Source organism: Podarcis pityusensis (assembly GCF_964106645.2).
Source record: "Podarcis pityusensis genome assembly, chromosome: 6".
NCBI classification, from domain to species: Eukaryota; Metazoa; Chordata; class Lepidosauria; order Squamata; family Lacertidae; genus Podarcis; species Podarcis pityusensis.
Genome location: NC_138030.1, coordinates 2,330,791 through 2,351,809, shown reverse-complemented (window position 1 = coordinate 2,351,809; position 21,019 = coordinate 2,330,791). Strand labels below are relative to the sequence as shown.

General features: G+C 49.2%; 1 protein-coding gene across 1 annotated transcript in view; it reads left to right on the top strand.

Annotated features, from left to right (window-relative positions):
* Positions 1–373: 373 nt before the first annotated feature.
* DNMT3B (DNA methyltransferase 3 beta) overlaps positions 374–21,019 on the top strand; it is a 50,748-nt gene continuing 30,102 nt past the window's right edge. The window contains exon 1 of the mRNA XM_081011136.1: positions 374–745. The gene's annotated coding sequence lies outside the window, so the exon portion shown is untranslated. The remainder of the gene's footprint in view (positions 746–21,019) is intronic.

Below are 21,019 nucleotides of genomic sequence, written 5' to 3'. Positions count from 1 at the left end.
ATTCACCCCAGGAAGCAGCACCCCCGTCCATTTCCTGGTTCTGCTGTGTGCGGACTCTGGGTTGCTTCCTCGACGAGGCCCCCACCTCCTTCCCACCCCCACCCCCCGCTCAGGCCAGGCCAGGCCACCTCGCTCCCCTCCTTCCTTCGCGTCGCCAGCCTCACCTATTTTCTCCGCCTCCCTCCCCCATCCCACCCCCTGGAAACTTTTGCTTTTGGCCACCCGGGCCCTGCCGGAGGCCGAGGGATCCGGAGAGAAGCATGCGGTGGGGGATGGGGGGGCCTCTGGGAGGAGAATCTGGCCTGGGGGTGGGGAAGGCGCCCGGTGCCTCCTCCTCCCTCCCCTCCCCCTCCCCCCCAGGCCTGGCAAAATCATTCACCTGGAGACCCGCCTCCTGCGCTTTCAACTGGCCCGGAGAGGATTAGGGAGATTTTGGGCTGGGGGTTGGGAGGGGGGAGGGGGCGTGCTCGGCGCCGATCCCCTCCCCCGATAACCCCCCCCCTACAACCAAGAAGGGAGGAGGGGCGCCCGACAGGACAGCAAGGGAGCCAGCGAGCCGCGGAGCGCTGCGCGGGGAGGGTTAACCCGCCCATGTAAACGTCGTCTGGGGCTTGTCAGTTTCCGATTCGAGACCCGGGAAAAAAAGGGGGAAAAGGCACGCCTGGCAGCGGGCGGGCACAGCAGCCTCGGCGGCAGCAGGAACCGCGGAGACCCCGACGGAAAGGACGAGGAGGCGGGCGCCGAGGTGAGCGCCCTCGGGCGCGGGCGCCGTGCTGGCGGGCCGGTGGGGAGCCCGAGGGAGGGGGTTCCCCGGGATCGCGCACCCCGGGATCGGGGCCCTGGGAGAACAGCTCCCGGGGGCTTTGTCCTCGTGGGGAGGGAAGAGGAAGCCGGGCACTGGGAGGCACCGACGACCACGATTCACTTGGGGAGCTCGCCTGGGGGTTGGTGAGGAGGGCGCGTGTGGCTTTGGAGAGGCACCGGAGCGCGGTGGGTCGCCCCCTCCCCGCTTCCTCGCCCCCTTCCTCGCTCCCCGTGGAGTTTCCCAGCCGACGCGCGGCTGCCTCGACGGCGGCGCAGCCCCCGGGACGAGGAAGAAGCGCGCGCGCCGGGGAAGGTGGGATGCGCAGCCCGGCGGTGCGCGCCGTTCCACGCCGGAGCTCCCTCTAGAGTAAAAGCGCGCAGGGCGGTAGCCTCGTCGGGTGGGGTGGGGGGGAAATGCCATCCCCTCGCAGGGGTACAGCCCATTCTCACAACAGCCCAGTGAGGTGGGTCCCCTCTTTTCTCCCTTTGCTGAAGGGGGACGGAGGTTTGAGTATCCCAAAGCCCGCCGTGACGTCGAGGCTGCGCCCCTTTCCAACTTAGTCCCATGGAACTTATGCGTTTTTTGTAGGATCGCACTGCAGGACCCTCTTTCTGTCCTTTTTGGTGGTGGGCCACGCATTGCCTGCACTGACCCCCTTCTCCACTCAATGGGGGAACCGTAGGACCCCCCCCCCCCGGCCTGGCGTTTTTGCCCTCTGGGCTGGGCTGCTCAGCCTCCCGCCCCTTTCCTTTGTCCCCCGAAGCGGATTCCCCTGCGGTGCTTCTAGGTGGGAAGTGGCTGGTTCAAAATAACATCAAAGAGCTTTGCAAAAAGCACCGCTGCCCCATATCTTTTCTTCCCCTCTCCATTGAGAAGCCCCCCAAACCCAAGTAGGGCTGGCTTGGTGTTCTGCCCCAGTTGAGGACCAAGTGAGCTCTCCAGAAACTATTTATCTGACTTTTTACCCTTTCCAGAAGTTAAACATGTTTGATACCCAGTGGAAGCTTGAAGAGGAACTGACTCATTGTGGCAGAAGCCGGTAAAAGGGCCCTTCTGGCACATGCAACAAATCAGTACATCAGCCTTCACCAACCTGGGGCCCTCCAGATGTTGTAGTCCAGAACATCTGGGGGCACCAGGTTGGCGAAGGCGGATGCACATCTTTAAGGAGACATAATAAGCTTCTTTGTTCTAGGTAAAAGGGTGTTTGTTCATATAGCATGTGAAATGATGGGCTTGCACATTTAGAGTGCCCAGCTTTTACATTTTATGCCAGCCTTACCCAGCCTGGCACCCTCCAGATGTTGTTTACCTATTTATGTACATTTTATATTTATTTATATTTGTCAGGTTCCATCACGCAGAAAAAATGGGTCTCAAAATGAGTTAGCAAGATATAACCTGATGAAGTGACCATGTTGTCTATGGGGCTGATGGGATTTGTGGTTCAGCTGGAGGGCGCTAGCTTGGGGAAGGCGGCTTTTAAGCCATGCCACTGGCAATCCTCTGCAAGGGGAAAGTTCACAGAACGGTTAGAAGCCCACGTGCACAACCCATGTTTGCAATTTGAGATGGCTGCGATGTGGCCCATCTTCCCTTGAAGACACCTAGGTGGAATGCACGCCTTTGAGAATGGCTGATTCATTGAGAGTTCTTTAAATCATCCATTTACTGATGAATCTTACTGAGGTCTATGGAAATTTCCTGTGCAGAAAGTGTCTGAAGATTTCAGAATGAAGTGGGGTGTGTGTGTGTGTGTGTGTGTGTGTCTGTGTCTGTGTGTAACTCAGAAGATCATACTTGCATTGGTTGTTTACTAACTTTTCTGCAATGGACACATTGATGAGAGTTAGAATATAATCACTCTTTGGCTGATATTCTCAACAATACCGAAATGTGCATTTGTTAACTCTTGAAACCTTTGACCACATTTTTATTCACAGAAGTGGGGTGGCTACATCCTACACCCACATATTGGTAAAACAGCTGTACAATGCTAGTCTTACTCAGAGTAGACCTATTGACGTTAATGGTTGTGAGCGACTCAAGCCCATTGATTTCAGTGGATGGCATCCAGCTAAACAATTCCACTAGCGAACCTTTTAGTCATCTTCTTTAGCCCCATGTCCCTCAATATGTGTTTCCCTGCAACTCTTTGGAGAAATTTTTAAGGTGGCTTGTTTGTGCTAGTGGAACTATTTGACTAGATATCAACTGCTGGGTCTGCTCTAATTAGCTCAGTGGCTCCCAAGCCTTCTCAGGCCACCTCCCCCTTAGTTGCAGAAGCTCATCCTCAGGGACCCCTGCCCCCCCAAAGCATTCTTCAAAATAGTGATTTGCACCACCCCCTAAGAAATATAGCAACCCAATATAATTCAAAACAGCAACCATTAATTGCACATTTATTCCAACTCCAATTAGAACTAGTCAGTTTAATTTAATTCAACAAAACTGATCACCTTGGTCCAGAGATACCAGCTTTTAAAAGTCTGAGAGTGATTGACACCTCCAGCACTTACCCCCCCTTCAGTGCCTGCCTCTTGCCTTTTAGCACCCCCCCCCCCCGCGGATAATCCCACAGCCCCCATCTTACGACTGGCTGCCTTGGGAACCACTGACTTATCTGGATATTACAACCCACATATTTTGCCTATCTTTTGGGCATTATTTACACAACTCTCCATCCATCTGAGACTTTTCCGTTGCTGCTGTTCTGTGACCAGAGGACAAACGGTTGCGGAATAACCGGGGGGGGGGGGGGGCGCTGACTCAAACATGGCAAAGCTGCAGCGGCTGGTCCAAGCGGCTACCATCTTGCTTAAGAGAGCTTGCCACTGCGGCTGGGCTTTACCTTTGCAGGCCAGGTGGTTAAGGCTGCTGCAAATGTCCCTGGGTTTCTCTCCTCTATATGCTGGGGGATTGACAGCTGCACCTGGGAAATGGTGGCGCCTGACGTGATGTGAGAACGCATGAAAGCCTTGCCCGCCAGCGGCGCATTCACGCATGCCCCTTTCGGTGTTGTGAAGCAGCCTGCTTGTGCCGCAGCGATTCCTCGCTGGGTTGTGGTGTTTTAAACTCCACAACTGCAAAATATGGAAAAGGAGTGTGTTGGCGCTGGGGGTGTCGCTTTGGACAAAGAGATGTGCAATGCATGCACCATGTTGTGACTCCAGGGTTGCAATCCCACCTGGAAATGTATGTCTGAATTGGGTTTTAAGCCCACCAGGACCTTTCTAACGCTCAGAGAAGTCTGGGTGCCGTGTGTGCGTTTGAGACCTCCCCCTTCCTTATCTTCTCAGCCAGGTTGCACTGTTTGTCCAGGCCGATGTGGATGTGGCCTTGTCCATGCGGGAGGCCCAATACAATGGCCCTCCCCTTACAAAGGGCCTGAGGGAATTGGTCTTGAGGCTAGATAGCCCTTCAAATGGGCCTGCAAGCTTTCAACACCCATTTTACCTGAAAATCTGGCTCTGGGTGGTTGTTCTGTGTATGTTTTCTGTGCATCAACAGCCAGAAGTAGCAATGTTTCTGAATACCAGTTGCTGGAAGCCACTGCAGGGGAGAGGGCCGCTCCTGTGTTCAAATCCTGCCTGTGGGCTTCCCCCAGGCATGGTTTGCCACTGTGAGAAAAGGTTGCTGGACTGGATGGGCCATTGGCCTGATCCAGCAGGCTACTCTTAAAGATAAAGGGACCCCTGACCATTAGGTTCAGTCACGGACGACTCTGGGGTTGCGACGCTCATCTCACTTTACTGGCTGAGGGAGCCAGCGTACAGTTTCCGGGTCATGTGGCCAGCATGACTAAGTTGCTTCTGGCAAATCAGAGCAGCACACGGAAACGTCATTTTCCTTCCCGCCGGAGTGGTACCTATTTATCTACAGTGGTACCTCAGGTTACAGATGCTTCGGGTTATAGACTCCTCGCGGGTGGCGCTGTGGGTTAAACCACAGAGCCTAGGACTTTCCAATCAGAAGGTCGGCGGTTCAAATCCCCATGACGGGGTGAGCTCCCGTTGCTCAGTCCCTGCTCCTGCCCACCTAACAGTTCGAAAGCACACCAGCACAAGTAGATAAATAGGTACCGCTCCGGCGGGAAGGCAAATGGCACTTCCGTGCGCTGCTCTGGTTCGCCAGAAGCGGCTTAGTCATGCTGGCCACATGACCCGGAAGCTGTACGCCGGCTCCCTCGGCCAATAAAGCGAGATGAGCGCCGCAACCCCAGAGTCGGCCACAACTGGACCTAATGGTCAAGGGTCCCTTTACTGTTACTTTAACCCAGAAATAGTACCTCAGGTCAAGAACTTTGCTTCAGGATGGGAACAGAAATCGTGCGGCGGCGGCAGGAGGCCCTATTAGCTAAAGTGGTACCTCAGGTTAACAACAGTTTCAGGTTAAGAATGGACCTCCAGAACGAATTAAGTTCTTAACCCAAGGTACCACTGTACTTGCACTTTGACGTGCTTTCGAACTGCTAGGTTGGCAGGAGCAGGGACCGAGCAACGGGAGCTCACCCCATGGCGGGGATTCAAACCGCCGATCTTCTGATTGGCAAGTCCTAGGCTCTGTGGTTTAGACCACAGCGCCACGCGTACCTTTTATAAAAGGACTGGTTATGCCAACCTGAGTCTAAGCTGCTTGACTTAGATAGCATCTCCCATTCTTTGGGAGCAGAATGTGTGTCTTGAGCAGATATTAGCTGGTGGTTAGAGGCAGTGAGCCATTCCTGAGTTAGGGGAAGGAAGAGGAGACGGGAGTTCTCCAAACGTTCAGTTATAAAACAGAAGTTTCCTGGCGCTTGAGGCCTTCCGGTAATGATGTAATTAAAGAAAGAGGGTGAAGGAGGGAAGGTGGATAGGAATGGAGCCACATCCTCTGTTAGAGTGGCGAGAGGTGAGGCTCTGGGAAGTTGCTTGTCAGAGAAAGAGAGAGGGACAGAGATAGGGTCTCTGCTTGGATTAGGAGGGTTGTGCATTATATCATGTCCCAGCCACTCCCACTGCAAAAAATACTGCAGGGCTGTTGTGAAGATAATTGATTATGGATAATGCATGTGCTATGCTTTGAATACTCCAGACAGCACACATTGTTTGAAATATGAATGCTGTCCCTTCAAATCCTGAAGGGAGCTAAGAACCACAGCAATAAAACCAATTAGACAAAATTATACAGTGGAACAAACAAACCTGGAATGCAATTAAAAGTGACTGACCGCAGGAGAGCTCACATCCAAATTATTTTTGTGATAGTTAAGGATCTGCGACAAGAATGCTTTTGTCCGCCATTTCCTTGTAAAAACAAATTACCGTATTTTTCGCCCTATAGGACGCACTTTTTCCCCTCCAAAAATGAAGGGGAAATCTGGGTGCGTCCTATGGGGCGAATGCAGGCTTTCGCTGAAGCTTGGAGAGCGAGAGGGGTCGGTGCGCACCGACCCCTCTTGCTCTCCAGGCTTCAGGAAGACATCTGCAGCCTAGGCAGCCCTGCGGGAGGTCCCGCAGGGCTGTCTAGGCTACGGATAGCAGCCTGCTTCCCGGAGCGCCGGGCGTGCTGAAAGCAGAGTGCCCGGCGCTTCGGGAACACATCCGCAGCCTAGGCAACCCTGCGGGAGGTCCCGCAGGGCTGTATAGGCTGCGGATAGCAGCCTGCTTCCCGGAGCGCCCGGTGCTTTGGGAACACATCTGCAGCGTGGGGAGCCCTGCAGGAGTTCCCCGCAGGGCTCCCCACGCTGCGGATAGCAGCCTGCCACCCGGCACGAGGGGCACCCTGAAGCAGAGCGCCCCTCGCGCCGGGCAGACATCGGCCAGCCCCACAAGCTCGGGGGACAGCAGGGAGGCACAGCGCCGCCATCCCACTGTTCCTCGACCTGGTTCGGTTTCCCCGACCTGGTTTTGGGGGGGAAATAAAGGGAAAAAAATTTCCTTTATTTCCCCCCCAAAAAACTAGGTGCGTCCTATGGGACGAAAAATACGGTAGACACTGCTCATAAGTTTATTTCCCACCATCAAATGCATCTTGCAGGAAAGCACAGTGTAATGTATGCTCATCCTTAGCTGTGACTGGGGACCTGAATAATCTGTGTATATAAAAAAGATCAACATGTGAATTAAATGCATAAGAAGAATCAGGTTTCTGGATCTGGTAGAATCCCAAGATCTGTCACCCAGAGACTGATGCAAAAGATCCTAAGCTCAGGAATTTTTGTTTCAGGAATTTTGTAATAGCGCTCAATTTCCTTCCATACATAATTCCACTCCTAGTTATCCCCAGGTCACTTAATATGAACAGTATAACTCTTTCCACTGATGGGGGGGCGGAGAAGCTTGGCTTCCCTGGGGGCTGCACCAAGGTGGACACAAATAGGTAGCTGATATCCACCGAATTCACCCAAGATCTTTTATGAATTATTCCAAACCTTTTGCAAAGATATTTTGAGGATGCTGATATTGGAGTTTGACACCATTGCTGCTTCTTCCAGCAGTGAGTTCCACAGGTTGTTTGGCCACTGCGATGACCCAAATTCTTGATTGAACTGTCCTGCTTTGCCACAGTTGGAATGTTTAAGTCTCCGGAAGACACCTCAAAGCACAATGGGGATGGCTAAGTTTCAAGACATCGTTTGATCTATGAGTGGGATACAATTCTTCTTCTTCGTCTTCTTCTTCTTCTTCTTCTTCTTCTTCATCCTTCATCATAAGATCTCTTTTTTAATAGTCATCTGTCATTTTCATTTTACAATAAGGACAATGAATAATGATCCAAATACACATTTAATTTCAACTCCCCCCTGCCCTTTCCACGGTTCACTTCATTATTTTCTTTTCTACTACATTTTCTAATTATTCCCTATCTTTTCATTTTCTCATTTTCTATATCTCCCTAGTTATTACTGCTGAATTTACTCTGTCACTGTTAACTTTTTAATACGCTTACAGTAATTTTCCAGAAGGGACGCGGGTGGTGCTGTGGTCTAAACCACAGAGCCTAGGGCTTGCTGATCAGAAGGTCGGTGGTTCGAATCCCCTTGACGGGGTGAGCTCCCGTTGCTCGGTCCCTGCTCCTGCCAACCTAGCAGTTCGAAAGCACGTCAAAGTGCAAGTAGATAAATAGGTACCACTCTGGCGGGAATGTAAATGGCGTTTTCGTGCGCTGCTCTGGTTTGCCAGAAGCGGCTTAGTCATACTGGCCACATGACCCAGAAGCTGTAATCCAGCTCCCTCGGCCAGTAAAGCGAGATGAGCGCCGCAACCCCAGAGTCGGCCATGACTGGACCTAATGGTCAGGGGTCCATTTACCTTTAATTTTCCAAATAATCTACAAAACATTTTCTATCTTCTTTAAATAGTTTTCCATCTTGATCTCTTATTCTATTTGTCATTCTTGCCATTTCTACATATTCTATCAGTTTCGTCTGCCATTCTTCCTGTGTTGATATTATACCCTCTTTCCACCTGGGAATATTCCATTCGAGCTGTTGTAGTTGCATACATAAAGAGGGATTTCTGTTCTTTCAATACACTTTCATCTGTTAGACCTAGAAGAAAGGATTCTGGGCATTTAACAAATGATTTTTAAAACATTTTTTTCCAGTTCATTATATATCATCTCCCAGTGAGGCTTAACCTTTTTGCATGTCCACCACATATGATGAAATGTACCTTCTTTTTATTTACATTTCCGACAGATATCTGCTTTGGATTTGTAGATTTTTGCTAATTTACTTATACCACCTATAAATCATTTCCATGTAATTCTACCTTAGTGTGTAACATGCTGTAAATTTCAAATCCTTTCCCCATAATTTCTCCCATGCAGACAACTCTTACATTATGACCTATATCGCTTGCCCAGTGAATCATCGCTGATTTTACCAGTTCATCTTTCCTTTCCCATTCAGATAATAAGTTGTACATTTTGGACCTTCATCATAAGATCTCAGGGTGATTCATACAATAAAATACAAGATAAAAACACGAGGAAATAACTAAAACAAAACTGGCAAAACAATAATACCCCGCTTCCCACAGGCACATATTAGAAGGCTGTAGAATATTAATCAGCCAAAGGCCTGGTTCAAGAGGAACATTTTTGTCTGGCACCTAAAAATATATAAGGAATGGTGCCAGGCAAACTTCCCTGGGGAGAGCATTCCACAAATGGACTTCTGCTCCTCTGTTGCAATGAGCATCATTTCAGCATCTCATTGACCCCTGTGGAAACAGAATGATAACGGTTGGAGGATGGATGGCAGCTAACAGATTGAGGTTGAATCCTGACAAGACAGAAGTACTGTTTTTGGGGGACAGGGAGCGGGCGGGTGTGGGGGATTCCCTGGTCTTGAATGGGGTAACTGTGCCCCTGAAGGACCAGGTGCGCAGCCTGGGAGTCATTTTGGACTCACAGCTGTCCATGGAGGCGCAGGTTAACTCTGTGTCCAGGGCAGCTGTTTACCAGCTCCACCTGGTACGCAGGCTGAGACCCTACCTGCCCGCAGACTGTCTCGCCAGAGTGGTGCATGCTCTGGTTATCTCACGCTTGGACTACTGCAACGCGCTCTACGTGGGGCTACCTTTGAAGGTCACCCGGAAACTGCAATTAATCCAGAATGCGGCAGCTAGACTGGTGACTGGGAGTGGCTGCCGGGACCACATAACACCGGTTCTGAGAGATCTGCATTGGCTCCCAGTACGTTTCCGAGCACGATTCAAAGTGTTGGTGCTGACCTTTAAAGCCCTAAACGGCCTCAGCCCAGTATACCTGAAGGAGCGTCTCCACCCCCATCATTCAGCCCGGACACTGAGATCCAGCGGCGAGGGCCTTCTGGCGGTTCCCTCATTGCGAGAAGTGAGGCTACAGGGAACCAGATAGAGGGCCTTCTCGGTAGTGGCGCCCGCCCTGTGGAACGGCCTCCCATCAGATGTCAAAGAGATAAATAATTACCTGACACTCAGAAGACATCTTAAGGCAGCCCTGTTCAGGGAAGTTTTTAATATGTAACGCTGTACTGTTTTTAACACTGATTGGGAGCCGCCCAGAGTGGCTGGGGAAACTCAGCCAGATGGGCGGGGTATAAATAATAAATTATTATTATTATTATTATTATTATTATTATTATTATTATTAATATTATTATTATTATAACATAAGAACCGTGTGTGGATCAGGCCCAAAGGCTCATCTGGTTGGCCACTGTGAGAACAAGATGATGGACAAGATGAGCCATTGCCTGAACCAGCAGGATCCTCTTTTCATCTTAAGGCACCTGTGTTAACCAACATGGGACCAGGATGCCTTAAAGATGCCCAGCTCTGAGATACCTGAGTCAGGTATTTCATGTCTGCATCCTCTTCTCACAGTGGCCGACCAAATGCCCCGTGGGCAACCAGCGACACTCTCCTGGCAGAGATTCGGCAGAGTCCTCTTCACCTTTGCCTTCCAAAGGTTTCTTGAAAGATCTTTATATGCCACTGGGCTTATACAGCTGTTTAAACCAGTCGTTTTATGTTTTATGGCAGTAGCAATAAACGAGCTGGCGGTAGAGAAATGCTTTTATAAACAAATAAACAGACGTATTCTAGGAGGAGCAGCAGTTGCAGAGTGGAGATCCTCTGAAAGGAGGGCAAAGACTTGTGGCCTGCCTACATAAATGCTCTCAGCATCAAGGACAGGGGTCAGCAACGTGTGGCCCATGGGCCGGATGTGGCCTACGAAGACTGTTTTACTGGCCCACGAGCCGCCCCCAAACCAAGCCGCCTGCTCAGCGAGTCCCCCAGCGCAGCGCGGCACGGGGACTCTCCGAGTGGTGCAGGAAATTGTGTCTGCACATGCGCAGATACTGGAAATTGTGTCTGCGCATGTCCAGACGCTGAAAAATGCTTCTGCGTAGGCATGATTTTTGGCGTCTGGGCATGCGCAGAAGCAATTTCTGGCACCGCGGACATGCACACGCGCGATTTTCAGCATCTGGGCATGCGCAGAAGCAAATTCTGGCACCGCAGACATGTGCAGATGCCATTTTGGCGTCTGGGCATGCGCAGAAGCCATTTCTGGCACCACAGGCATGCGCAGACGCAATTTCTGGCATCACGCTGCGCCAATCCGGCCCACGGACAATCTCTGTGGGAGTAATCCTGCCTATGGCCAGTAAACCTTGCGGACCACTGATCAAGGAGGACCTCCTCTGCAGTCCTGGCCAACTGAGCAGAACATGCGTTCCTGAGATTCTCTCCCTTTTTCCTTTCCACAACCTCCATGTCACCCCTTCTTCGTGCGCCCCCCCAAACACAGTCTCTGGCCTGACTGTTTTCCTCTACCGACTCCCGCTTGCCCTCCTCCCCACCTCCTTGTCAAAAGAGTCTAAATTCTGTTGCAAAGCCTAGTTAATTTGGTTCCAGAACAAAGCATGCAAATTAAGAGGTGCATAATTGTTGCTGATTTGCACAATTTAATGAGACTGTAGCTGCTGAGGTTTTTGTTTTTTTTAAAGTGCCTGGCCTTGTTTCCAGAGAAGGTCTCTGCCTATAATCCATGGCAAGGGAGGAGAGGTTGGCGTGGGTTCAACTGCTGATGGTGATGGATATTGTGTGTGTGATGTTTGGGGATGAAGTGAAACCCACCAAATTAATTCAGACATTAAGGCCAAAGCTGGGATTGTGCTGATTTCTGCCCCCTTGACAGATCGTTTTCTTCTGCTGGCTGTTTTCGGGGTGGGGGGTGGGGGGACATATTAGGAATATATTTTTGGGTGGGAGCACTGTGAACTCCATTCAGATCTGGTGCTCAAAGTACGGTAAATTCCTGTGCTCAGGATTCTTTAATTCTAAATGTATGTCTTTTGCAACAGGCTCTGGTTGGCGGATCCTAGTAAAAATCAAAGTAGATCCCGCAAGCCTGAAGTCTTGCCTGTTCCTGGTCTGCGCAGATTAGCTGCACTTTAACCTGGGGGATCATATGGAAATCTCTCCTAGCTCTACCTTGAGAAGCCAGGGATCGGACCTGGGATCTTTTTGCCTGCAAGGGAAGAGTGTTAACCACAGAGCCACATCCTTTGTCTTTCCCATAAGCACTGTTAGTATGCGTGAAACTGGCCACTTTTTACTTGGAATGCCAGTTTCTAATAAATCAAGTTACTTTCATTTTTTGAAAAAACAAACAAACATGTAGATGTATTATCGATTTTTCAAGCAACAGCTCAACCAGATTTTGTTTGTGCACCAAAAATCCCCACCATTTTAACATTTTCAATTATTCTGAAAGTGGTAGCAAACTGAGGGTTTGCAGAAAACGCCATTCAGTAGCAGAAAGTGGTTCATTTTAGGGAACCACTGACATGATTTTATAACCCACATGGAGAATGCTAGTGGATTTTCTAAATACCGTATTTTTCGCTCTGTAAGACGCACCAGACCACAAGACGCACTTAGTTTTTGGAGGAGGAAAACAAGAAAAAAAATATTCTGAATCTCAGAAGCCAGAACAGCAAGAGGGATCGCTGCGCAGTGAAAGCAGCAATCCCTCTTGCTGTTCTGGCTTCTGTGATAGCTGCGCAGCCTGCATTTGCTCCATAACACACACACACATTTCCCCTTACTTTTTAGGAGGGAAAAAGTGTGTCTTATAGAGCAAAAAATACGGTACGTTACAGGCATTTAAAATACCGAACTACTTCTAGAAGTGATCCGTGCACCCATTTTCCTGCTGGACTGTGGTTCCAGCTGTCGGTACTGTTGAGCCCAATGCACCATGCGCCGCTACATCCCAGGAGCGGGCAGTGCTCTCTACCAAAAGGTAGATATTTGGAGAGGAATGTGGGGTGCTGCCCCCTTCCTGCGCAGAGGCCTTTCTTCCTCAGACAGACCTTGAGCCTAGCCTCTGCAAGCTCCACAACCGAACAAATGCAGAATTGCTGCATGGGCAAAAAATGATCTGGGGGCGTGTGGGGTGGATTCCTCCCCAGCCTCTTGTCTTTAGCAGTGGCTTTTTTTGCCTCCCCACTTCCACCTACTCTCTGAAGACTGGAGCCTCTTCGGAATATTAGGGGGGTGGGCAGGGAAAGGACTAGACCATGTGAAAAAGGAACATAATATTTTAGCTGCAGTTCATTCATTTCCAGCTTTGTATTCTTGCTATAAAAAAGTGCACCTAGACATTCCGTTGTTGTGCCCATAACCTCGGTTTAAGGTGCGCTTTGTTGTTGTTTAGTCGTTTAGTTGTGTCCGACTCTCCGTGACCCCCTGGACCAGAGCACGCCAGGCACTCCTGTCTTCCACTGCCTCCCGCAGTTTGGTCAGATTCATCTTCGTAGCTTCGAGAACACTGTCCAACCATCTCGTCCTCTGTCGTCCCCTTCTCCTTGTGCCCTCCATCTTTCCCAACATCAGGGTCTTTTCCAGGGAGTCTTCTCTTCTCGTCAGGTGGCCAAAGTATTGGAGCCTTAGCTGCAGGATCTGTCCTTCCAGTGAGCACTCAGGGCTGATTTCCTTCAGAATGGAGAGGTTTGATCTTCTTGCAGTCCATGGGACTCTCAAGAGTCTCCTCCAGCACCAGAATTCAAAAGCATCAATTCTAAAGGTGCCCTTTAGCTCCTGGTTTTCATATCTCAGTCTCTTACTTAACACTGGTTGGAAGTTTTCTGGTGTCCCGGCCATTGCAGAAGCCCCCTTTCCCAAGATCTGGTCTCCGGCACTTATGCCTGCCATGCAGAGAGGCGGGTGGGAGGTGGGTGGGCAAGGTTTGGGCAACCCTCTTCCTCCTCCAACACCTGCACCCTCTCCCTTCGACTTGCACCTCCCTTGTTCCTCCGTTGGGGCCCCAATTAAACAAATTCAGCCAGAACTTGCTAAATGGCAACCAATTATTTCTGCATCCCTTTGAAAGGATCGAGAGGGGGCAGCTCTGCAAGGACAAAAGGCTGGGATTAACTCTGGAGAAAGGAGGCGGGTTAAGAAAGAGGCAGCAGTCCAGGTTGCTGGTGGGGGCAGCTGCTCCCTCCCCCCAAAACCTAAGACCATAAGAACAGCCTGCTGAATCAGGCCAGTGGTCCATTTGGCCAGCATCCTGTTCTCACACTAGTTGACTGGATGCTCCCAATGGGAAACCCACAAGCAAGTTTTGGCTGGGGAGGGCGGGATATAAATAAAATTTTATTATTTTACTATTATTATTATGAGCTCAACAGAGACTTTCCGCCTCCTGTGGTTTCCAGCAACTGAGATTCACAAGCATTGCTGCCTCCCATTGTGGAAGCAAAGCAGAGACATTGATAAGCCTCTCTGCCTTTCTTCCATGAATTTGTCCAATCCTCTCTCTGTCCAATTTGTCCAATCCTCATATCTACGGGACCGCCTCTCCTGGTCTGACCCACAGAGGACCTTAAGGTCCATGAATAACCATAGTTTAGAGGTCCCGGGCCCTAAGGAAGTCAGACTATCCTCCACCAGGGCCAGGGCCTTCTCAGTGGTGGCTCCGATCTGGTAGATTGCTCTGTCCCATGAGACTAGGGCCCTGCAGGATTCAACCTCCTTCCGTTGGGCCTGTAAGACAGAGCTATTCCGCCTGGCCTTTAATTTGAATTCAGCCTGATCTTTTATTTCCCTTCTCTTCCCTCCCCCTCCCCTTTTTTGAGACCCCACAGCAAATTCTCCCCTGGCCTCCTCGCTGGCCCAAGTAGGACCAATTCAGCCAGCTAGCCCTGGGGATTATCTAATGCTTATTAGATGGATTTCCCCTAAATTGACTTCTGAACTTTGAATTTTATTGTTATTCATGTTTTTATACTGTGTTTTATGCTGCTTTTACAATTAAGTGTTTTAAATTTGTTGTTAGCTGCCCTGAGCCCGGTTTTTGAACCGGGAAGGGCGGGATATAAATAAAAATTTATTATTATTTATTATTATTTTAAAGTTGGTGGCCCTCGCTGCCCCCTGTGGAAGCGAGCTCCATAACAGCCAGCTTTCAGGATCTGTCACTTTTTGATCAAATAACTAACAAGCCAGAATCTGAGCTGTAGTCCTTCCATGTGTGCCTCCCCACACCGCCCCTGGCCCCTGTCACTTAATTTTTTCAAAAAAAGATAGTTATAAGGGACATGGGTTAAACCACAGAGCCTAGGGCTTGCTGATCAGAAGGTTGGCGGTTCGAATCCCTGCAACGGGGTGAGCTCCCGTTGCTCGGTCCCTGCTCTTGTCCACCTAGCAGTTCGAAAGCACGTCAAAGTGCAAGTAGATAAATAGGTACCGCTCCGGCGGGAAGGTAAACGGCGTTTCCGTGCGCTGCTCTGGTTCGCCAGAAGCGGCTTAGTCATGCTGGCCACATGATCTGGAAGCTGTACGCTGGCTCCCTCGGCCAGTAAAGCGAGATGAGCGCTGCAACCCCAGAGTCGGCCACGACTGGACCTAACCCTTTACCCTTTACCTTTAAAGATAGATCCCATCTTGGGAGTTGGATGACCTGATCCCGAAGGCAGCTGTCTGTATTCTTTCTCCCCAGAGCGCCCCACATCTGTTTGTTCCTCTTCTCGTGTGATTCATTGATGGAGCCAGCCAAGTTTCAGGACTGCTCTCTGAGCCTGCACCTGTTGCAGGGTTTGGGGATGGGGTGGAGTAGGATACAATAGATTTCCATGAAAAGATAAAATGAGGACAATGCTACACACCCCTTCCAGTCAAAAGGTTGGTGCACACAGGTGTTATCGCTCTCAGGTGGGTGCCTGCACAAATCAGGCATCCCAGGCACAGCTGTGTTTTCCAGGGGAGTCAGTCCACATGTTTGCCTAGCAGCTGCTGAGCGAAGAACTTGAGGGATGTGCGTGCATGTGTGAATTGGGCAATTTGGGTGTTGGGCAGGCCAGACCACCCCTCTACCTGCTGCCTTGTGTCTGTCATCTACACCTGAACTATTGGGCTAAGGCAGGGGTCAGCAAACTTTTTGAGCAGGGGGCCGGTCCACTGTCCCTCAGACCTTGTGGGAGGCCAGACTATATTTTGGAAAAAATAATAATGAACGAATTCCTATGCCCCACAACTAACCCAGAGATGCATTTTAAATAAAAGCACACCTTCTACTCATGTAAAAACACCAGGCAGGCCCCACAAATAACCCAGAGATGAATTTTAAATAAAAGGGCACATTCTGCTCATGTAAAAACATACTGATTCCTGGACCGTCCGCGGGCCAGATTTAGAAGGCGATTGGGCCGCATCCGGCCCCCGGGCCTTAGTTTGCCTACCCATGGGCTAAGGCAACTGTTTCATTTTGGAATCTTTAAGATAATATTTCGGTTTCCTGTTAATTATGTTACTTTGAATGTATGCTTTATTTTTGACTTTATTCTGCAGTGTTTTATTCTTGATAGCTTTATTTGATATTTTAATGTAGGTTGTACACCGCTTTGAGGTGTTGTTCTTAAAAAGATAAAGCGGTATAGAAATGAAATTATAAATCATCATGGTCTGAACTGAACCACAGAGTCCCTACCTGCAGCCTCCTCTGAAGCCATGCGCTTCAATTGCACTACTTGCATCAGGAGCAAAAGGCAGAGATTGCAGCAGAATTATCTGCTCTGCAAGGGAGACTAACTGGAGGAATAAAACCTGAGCAGCAAATCATGCAGCGATACAGAGGGCAGCTCCTTTTCTAAACATAGTAGCCTTTCTTTAATTCTTTACATTTTTCATGGGACACACAATCCAGGGCTTTGTGTTTTCTCCCTTGGGGGAACAGCGCTTTGCACATGGTCAGGGGTAGTCTCTTCCTCAACCAGCACTTCACACGTGATTTGGCTGAGCCCTGGAACTGAAAACAGAGTTCGGTCCTGGTCCTTGCATTCCAGACCAGGCATCTCTCTTTGGAGGAAAGCCCCTTTGAGACGGTTTCTGGTCGTCTGCCTGATTTACAGGCGGGGCTGTGTGTAGCAGGGTGGGGTCCCACATGCCCAGGCAGCTTCCTCCCCCATTGTGTCCTGGGTCTGGGAGCAGATGTGCAGGATCAATGAGATTTCAGTAAGCAGCTGGCTGGCAGGTTTACTCTACCCAGGACACAACTGCCTGCTTCCGGCCTCCCCTTTGTTGCAGAGAGTGCAGAGCTCTGGAGATGAAGGTCAGAGCCGAACAGGCATTTGTGGGGAAATTCTGGCATTTGCAAGGATGCACACAACACGCAGAAATGGGAGGCATCCAATGTTGTTTAGTCGTGTCCGACTCTTTGTGACCCCCTGGACCAGAGCACGCCAGGCACTCCTGTCTTCCACTGCCTCCCGCAGTTTGGTCAAACTCATGCTGGTCTCTTCGAGAACACTGTTCAACCATCTCGTCCTCTGTCGTCCCCTTCTCCTTGTGCCCTCCATCCTTCCCAACATCAGGGTCTTTTCCAGGGAGTCTTCTCTTCTCATGAGGTGGCCAGAGTCTTGGAGCCTCAATTTCAGGATCTTTCCTTCCAGTGAGCACTCAGGGCTGATTTCCTTCAGAATAGAGAGGTTTGATCTTCTTGCAGTCCATGGGACTCTCAAGAGTCTCCTCCAGCACCAGAATTCAAAAGCATCCATTCTTCGGCAATCAGCCTTCTTTATGGTCCAGCTCTCACTTCCATACATCACTACTAGGAAAACCATGGCTTTAACTATAAGGACCTTTGTCGGCAAGGTGATGTCTCTGCTTTTTAAGATGCTGTCTAGGTTTGCCATCGCCTTTCTCCCAAGGAGCAGGCGTCTTTTAATTTCTTGACTGCTGTCACCATCTGCAGTGATCATGGAGCCCAAGAAAGTAAAATCTCTCGCTGCCTCCATTTCTTCCCCTTCTATTTGCCAGGAGGTGATGGGCCCAGTGGCCATGATCTTAGCTTTTTTGATGTTGAGCTTCAGATCATATTTTGTGTTCTCCTCTTTCACCCTAATTAAAAGGTTCTTTAATTCTTCCTCACTTTCTGCCATCAAGGTTGTGTCATCTGCATATTTGAGGTTGTTGATATTTCTTCCGGCAATCTTAATTCCGGCTAGGGATTCATCCAGCCCAGTCTTTCGCATGATGAATTCTGCATATAAGTTAAATGAGCAGGGAGACAATATACGCATCCAATGAGGAAGACCAAAAAGGGGGAACCCGTATCAAGGCGCTGAATAAAGAGTATTGCACTGTTTATTAATTCCTACCACATTTCTGCCAAAAACAGACTTTCTGCAGGGGCACTTATGTTTCCTTGTGGACAACTGAAAGCATCTTTGAAAACACTGTAGGCAGAACTCCTGAGGACGCGCCCTGAAAAATGCAAGGACGTGGGTGTTTCAAAATGGATGTTTTTGAATTGTCCACAAGGAAACACAAATTCCCCCTAGGAAGGCCTGTCTTGGCTGAAGTGAGTTCGACATTACAGTCACACCTCATGTTACGTGCACTTCATGTTACGTTCTTTCAGGTTACGTCCTGCGGCGACCCGGAAATACCGGAAAGGGTTACTTCAGGGTTTCGCCGCTCGCGCATGCGCAAAATGACGTCATGCGCAAGCGCAGAAGCGGCAAATCACAACCTGCACGTGCGCAGATGCGCCACTGTGGGTTGCATTCATTTCATGTTGCAAACGGGCCTCCGGAACAGATCCCGTTCGCAACCAGAGGTACCACTGTACTAAAAAGGGCGATATCCCCCCCCCCCAGTTTCTTGTGATTGGTTTTTTCACCTTTTTTTGTCATCTGTAAGGACAGAATGAAACACCTCCGACATGCTGGAATTTGGAGTCTCATGGGCCTGAAAGCTGCTGCAATAGGTCCTGGTGGTGTTTTTTTTTAAGTGCACAAGTGTTTTGATTTGTCAGATGAGGTGGGAGAGGAAAGGAGCTCAAAGGATTAATACATGCAGCAAATGTAATTAGGCGGCGGAACTCGCTGCCACAACTTAGATGGCTATAAAAGAGGACTGGACAAAACAGTGGAGGAGGAGAGGACTGTGATGGTTACCAGCCACAGTGGCTCTGCCCTGTTCCCACAGCTGGAGGCAGCAATGCTTTGAATCCCAGTTGCTGGAACCCACAGAACGGGAGAGGGCCCTTGCGTTCAGATTCTGCTTGTGGGCTTCTCTGGCCTGACCCAGCCGGCTCGACTTAATGTTCCCATGTGCTTAATGCTACAATCACAAACTGCCACTCCAAAAAGGCCCTTGTCTCTGCTTGTTGTCATCTTCACAGGGCATTCATTAAATAGAAGAATCACAGTGTTTTTCATGGCCCATCCCAGACTCAGGTTGGAGCCAAGCACCTGTTCCCAAACAGAGCATTGCTGGCTTTCAGAGTCTTCTTCCAACACAAGACCTTTGTCTAGAGATCAGCCCTGGTGATGTTGGCCAATTCCACACCCCCACGCCCCCAGCAAGTCTGCCACAAGTTGTGCTAGATGCAGCCACACCAAACTCATCATCATCATCATCATCATCATCGTCATCATAAAATAAAAATTTTATTTATATCCTGCCCTCCCCAGCCGAAGCCAGGCTCAGAGCGGCTAACAACGATAAAAATAACACAGTCTACATAAAATCACAATCAATTAATTGAAATGCATTCTAAAATCAATTCATTCTAAAATCAATTCAAAATCAAATTAAGGGCAATCACTGCGCTAGAGTTCTGTGAGGATTACCAAAGGAGGGGGTCAGACTGTGCCCTGGCCAAAGGCCTGGTGGAACAGCTCTGTCTTGCAGGCTCTGCGGAAAGATGTCAAGTCCCACAGGGACCTAGTCTTTTGTGACGGAGCGTTCCACCAGATCGGAGCCACAGCCGAAAAAGCCCTGGCTCTGGTTGAGGCCAGCCTAACCTCCCTGTGGCCTGGGACCTCCAAGGTATTTTTGTTTGAAGACCGTAAGGTCCTCTGTGGGGCATACCAGGAGAGGCGGTCCCGTGGGTACGAGGGTCCTAGGCCGTATAGGGCTTTAAAGGTTAAAACCAGCACCTTAAACCTGATGCAGCCACACCAAACGCATGCCATGGACATGCGCAGTGCCTGGGCTGGTGGGGTGGCAATTTCTTTTTGTGACTAATCAAGAGGCTGTATAGCAGGAGTGTGGAAGCGCTGGCCCTTCAGGTGTCCACAGAAGCATCGAATTGTAGGGTTGAAGGGTCCCCAGAGGCATCTAGTCCAACCCCATGCAATGTAGGAATCTCAACTTGCAAATTGATTTTTTTCCGGAAGCAAGTAACCTGGAATGGGGTATAAATAATAAATTATTATTATTATTATTATTATTATTACAATTCTGTGATGATGGGGAAAGGGTGCCACCCCACCTTTTGCCTTGGGCAACAACACACTTTAGGCCACCTAAATATTTGGGTGGTTCTTATTCTGTAATGTTGGGTGGGGGCTGTGGAAGGACAATGTGGGGTAGTGGTTAGAGTGTCGCATTGGGGAGAAACCCAGGTCCAAAGCCACTGGGTTTATTTATTTGTTAAATTTGTCAGTCGCTTTATCCCAAAGCAACCTTCAAACAAACAAACAAACAAACAAACAAACAAACAAACAAACAAACAGACTATAAGCACCACGTAGATACATTAAAACCAAGGGAAGAGGTATAGTCAGGTTGTGTAGCAAAAATAGTTGTTTTTGAACACCAATGACTTTTTTTTTACATGTGATTTTACATTGAGAATGAGCCGTTGGCAAAAAAACCCCCTGTTTTGCCTATGATTACAAGTTTACCCTAGAAAAGCCTCAATTTAATTTTGGGGGTTAGATAATTTTCATTTATTCAAAAGAACGAACTGCGAACGCCAGCCTGGTTTGTACAAACAAGCTATAGGGACGACTAAAATAAACTGTGCACACGGTTTCATTTCTATAATAACGATACAATGCAATACAATGTCCCGTGTTGAGCAGATGGGAGGTGAATGCCTGGTAGGTAATGAAAAGCAAACAAAGCAGTTATAAAGGGGTTTGGTGGATACAGAGGAAGATGCACATCAAAGGATTAAGCAGAGAAGCCTCAGTAGAGGAAGACTGAGAAAAGCCAGTCTGTGTTTTCTTATTCCTTATTCCTTTGTGTAGAAAGGGGCTCCACTCTCCTCATGCCCAGATGCTGAAATATTTAGAACTGGATGCAAATTTAATTGAAGTGATTTTTTTAAAACTGGGGAATCTTTCCACAAGGCAACGCTATTCCACGGTTGCTTGTTCTTAACCCTGCAGCATTTAAATGCAACCAAAGGACTATCTTTCCCTGGAAATTGACTGTG